Raw genomic sequence first — 4619 nt, 5'->3', positions numbered from 1 at the left:
GTTATTGTTTTTTATGTTTATTTATCTTTGAGAGACAGAGCAAGAGAGGGGCAGAGAGAGTGGAAGAGAGAATCCCAAACAGGCTCTGCACTGTCAGCACAGCATCCAGTGTGGGGCTTGAACCCACAAACTGTGAGATCATGACATGAGTTGAAATCAAGAATTGGATGCTTAACCAACTGAGTCACCCAAGCACCCTGGTAGTGGATTATTTTTAAGACTAAGGAATGACCGGTCTCTGTAGGTACTTGTGCTACCGTGCTAGAATTTTACATTCCCTCCTCAATGTTCAGTAGTATCAAGCACATCTCACAGATCACTTATATGAATGGAGGGGGGTTTTTTTGACAAAAATCAAAGAATAAGCTGAAGTTCAAGGTAGGGCCACGCTGATGTAAAACAGAAAATAGCACATGGGAGCTGGTGAGGGACCCATGAGCTGTGGGTGACACCAGAAGCCCAAGCCCTCGGATGACCATGAGAATGCCAGTCTCCTGGAGGGACCTTGGAGGGCACCTTGGGCATGCACAGAGGGGTCCAGCCTCTAAGTACCCAAGGTCAGAGAGACCTCCGCTGACTTTTGGGTCACACACAGAAAAGGAGGGCAATAATCTCTTCCTTTGACATGAGGCAGGAGAAGGTTTTGTTCTGTCAAAAGCTCCAGGACACAGAGCAAGGCTCTGTCGCCTTCCACCCTTCACTAGCAATGGCCGCCTTTGTACCCAGAGCTGATCTTGAGGAGGTCCCGGCAGGACTAACAGAGGTGTCTAGGAGCCGTGCAATCCCAGGAAGCTGCTAGAGGCAGCACCAGTGCTGGGAGTCCCAGGAGGTGGCACCCTTGACTAGGGTGTCAGAACTGTCCCAGGAAAGGTGACCAGAAACCTGCAGGTGACTTCTGGGCTAGAGGACCAGGAGCCTCTGTAGAATGAGCCAGAGCAGGAGATGAGCAGAGCGGTAGACTCGCAGCGGGGCCGGAGAGGGCCCTTGTAAGCTTCCGGGAACGCTGGTGCAGAGCTCCCCAAAATAACCAGGAAAGGCCCCACAGAAGGCTGGGGGTGCTCAACCATGGGTGGGCGCCACCCAGAGAAGTGTGGTTTGTTACTGTGGAAGTTACCCCCTGGGGGTGTGTCTGGGTGGCCAGAGAGCCAGAGTACGGTCAGAATACTAATAATGCTTGAGTTTACGTTTCTCTTTTTAAATTTTATTTACTCCTAGTTTTGGAAATAAATGTTTATCTCTCACATAAATAAAACCGGAGTGTTGTTTTCCTGATGTTTCTCAAAGGTCTGTCCCCAAACCCCAGCTTTTCACGGGGTCCTAGTTACACCACCCCCCGCAGCAGTAGAGTTCACCACCAGAAGTAGAGAAACGGGGGTGGGGGGTGGGGGAGAGTGGGGGGTTGGGAAGGGCATGGTCCAGGGCCCTTATCAGCCTCCCTTAGAACCTTCCCACGCTCACAGGGCTGTGGCGATGGCTGGATGACCTGTGGTCTCAGACACGGTCTTCTCGCCCAGCCGTTATACCCTGTCCTCAGCCAGGTCGTTCTCAGCCTCTCTCACCAACTCCTGCCAACCCCCAGGCTGGCATCCATCTGGGTTCTGAGTGTCTTGACTTGCTTGCTTTCAGTTCCCTTCACATCCCCAGCCCAGCCCCAGCCAGGGTCCCTCTGGCTTCTGTCACCTCCTGGAGTTACCTCATCTCTCTGGTCTTAATTCAGGAAACTCTACTTTCTGAACACAGTCTCTTAGTCTCCAACTTTCTCTGTTGTTGTTGTTGTGGGGTTTTTTAAATTTTTTTTTAATGTTTTATTTTATTTTTGATACAGAGAGAGACAGAGCATGAGAGGGGGAGGGGCAGAGAGAGAAGGAGACACAGAACCGGAAGCAGGCTCCAGGCTCTGAGCTAGCTGTCAGCAGAGCCTGAAGCGGGGCTCGAACCCACGAATGTGAGATCATGACCTGAGCCAAAGTCGGAGGCTTAACCAACTGAGCCACCCAGGCGCCCCTGTTGTTGTTTTTTTAAAAATAATATACTGAAGATTGGGTTTTTAAAAATGTTTTATTTATTTATTTTTGAGGGGGGAAGGTCAGAGAGTAAGGGGGACAGAGGATCCCAAGCAGGCTCTGCGCTGAAAACAGTGAGCCGGATATGGGGCTTGAACTCATGAACCCGAACTCATGAGATCATGACCTGTATGGAAGTCAGATGCTTAACTGACTGAGCCACCCAGGTGCCCCCTGAAGAATTTTGTTTTTTCACTCATGGAGGACTGAAGCCCCTGAAGGATCCCACAGCCACCCCTACTCCCCCTTCCCCTAGCCTATGAATTCCTCCTCCCCTCTCGCCACCTCCCTACCAAGCCAGGACTCAGGGGCTTGGCTGAGCTGGGTGAGGGGGTGGCAGGAGACATTCCCAAAGCGAAGTGGAGCAGTGATTGCAGACAGCAACACACACCTCGCTCCTCCTACCTCAGTGTCTTTGCAAAGAGGCTTGCTCTGTGTCGTTCATGCTCAAACCCTTCGGCTTAGCTAACACTACTTCAGATCTCAGCTCAAACACCACTTCCCGGGGTCAGCCTCCTCTGTCCTCCTGTGTCGTGTCCTGTCTCAAGCATGCATCGCAGGGGGGACAGCGTGCTTACATGTCCAGAGCCCAAGCCTGCCTCGTGCACCTCAGTGCATGTAGCGCCCAGCACACTGCCCGTCACACCCCAGACAACGGAGAGGACTGTTTGGGGGAAGGGACTGACACAACCCGCAAGAGGCTGTAGCTCATAGGAGAGAAGCAGAGGCGGTGAGGAAGTGCCCAGGCAGGCAGGGGCATCTGTTAGAGTCGGAAAGAAAGACGTCCCTGCCAGAAGCATTTCATGGGTAGAGAAGCCTCTCCCCTCCCCCTCCCACTACCACCTGTCTCCTCCCCTTTGGCTGCCAAAGAGTGAGACCTGCCTCCCACTCTGAGCCCAGACGTATCCTTGCGTATCCCTGAGGGGGCGTCTAAATTTCCCGCACTGCTGGCACCTTCAAGGGGACAGCTGAAGACTTCCTCCAGTTCTATTGCCACAGCGCCCGTCCTGCAGGACTTTCTTGCTCCCCCCACCATTCCCTCTTCTCTATCGTGGAATATGCACATGTGAACCGTTAGTTGGTCAAGATGGGAAAAGTGAGTGATTTGAATGGATGTATGATATTGTAACTGAAACACTGAACTGGTACCTACAGCTTCCTTGAACCACCTCCTACCCCTCATACACAGAACGCTCTTCTTCATCACCCCTAAGAAGATTATTTGTGCTGTAAGTAACAGAAAACACAGGAAAAGCAAAAACGAGACTAGAAAATAAAAGGGGTATGTTAACTTAGATAATTCACATAAATAATCTGCATGTGTGTACAGCGGGGCTGCAGGCAGAGTTTGATCAAGACTTTGTGTCTCTGGGCTTCTTCCCTCTCTGCCCTCCTCAGCGTGTTGGCTTGGTTATAATCCAACCTCTCAACAGAATAAGTTGCCAGCAGCAGACCTGTGACAACTGCTTCTCCAGGGACAAATCTGCCCCATGTGTAGGATCTGCCAGTCACCATGGTGTGAATGTTCCTACTATGGCCTATTTAAAGGTAGCAGTGTGCTATCACTGATGACGTACCAAGCTGAGAAGAGATGTACGCCACTAACTTTCACCAGCCAGTGCCACCAGCTAGTGGCTCTGGCATTTGTCAGCCAATCCTAGGATCAAATATTTATAGTAGCTCATTGTACAACAGGATTTCATTTGCTTGTTGTTTTTGTAAAATGGTATTTTACTAGCTTTGTCTTCTTCCCACCGCTAGGCTAGGATTCTCAGAACAGGAAGTAGTTTGAAAATAAAGCGATTTATCGGGCGCCTGGGTGGCTCAGTTGGTTAAGCATCCAACTTCAGCTCAGGTCATGATCTCACTCATGGGTTCAAGCCTCTCATCAGGCTCTGTGCTGACAGCTCAGAGCCTGGAGCCTGCTTCAGATTCTATATCTCCCTCTCTCTGCCCCTCCCCTGCTCACGCTCTGTCTCTCAAAATAAGTAAACGTTAAAAAAAATTTAAGAAAAGAAAAGAAAGCAATTCATGTTTCCTGCTGTCTCTCTACCACCTTTTGCTCGGAATCTGTTTGACACACGATGAAAACAACCAATTCTCCTTGAGGGCCAAGAGCGGCAAGGAGATTTCCCATCCGACTTGGGATCTGCACTTCCATTTCTTGGTTTCTTCACTCGTACAAAAGAGGCAATTCCCAGAAACCTCTGCTATCTTTCCATTTACCCAACACATGTTAGTCTACTTGGGAAAACATGTGCTAATTTTATATCCATCATGGGTTTCATGTCTCTCCCCAGAGCCATTCCTTAAAGTACTGCAGATTCATAACTGAGCATCGGACTTACTTAGACACAAATTTGAATGATTAATTGGATATTTTGTATTCCACTTCAGTTCAGGTTTATGAAATGTGTTCTGCCAAGCGCTCCTGCCTCCCACCTCCGCCTGTGGCTGCAGCTGATGTTGAAGCATCTCCCTATCTATACACCAGGGCTGCAGGCAACATCTCCATTTCCTTTGGGGTGAATTCTGAGTCTTTACTGAGTGATCACA

At 49.9% G+C, this 4619-nt stretch overlaps 1 long non-coding RNA gene across 3 annotated transcripts in view; it reads left to right on the top strand.

Moving 5' to 3' along the window:
* The window catches only part of LOC115279519, a 7941-nt gene that overhangs the window by 2724 nt on the left and 598 nt on the right, over positions 1–4619 (top strand). For all 3 annotated transcript variants that reach the window (XR_003903486.1, XR_003903484.1, XR_003903485.1), the window contains exon 3: positions 4461–4588. This is a non-coding gene — a long non-coding RNA (uncharacterized LOC115279519). The remainder of the gene's footprint in view (positions 1–4460; positions 4589–4619) is intronic.

The sequence above is a fragment of the Suricata suricatta genome, chromosome 15, assembly GCF_006229205.1.
Source record: "Suricata suricatta isolate VVHF042 chromosome 15, meerkat_22Aug2017_6uvM2_HiC, whole genome shotgun sequence".
NCBI lineage: Eukaryota > Metazoa > Chordata > Mammalia > Carnivora > Herpestidae > Suricata > Suricata suricatta.
The sequence above is the reverse complement of the archived record's forward strand: the minus strand, read 5'-3'. Positions and strand labels throughout refer to the sequence as shown.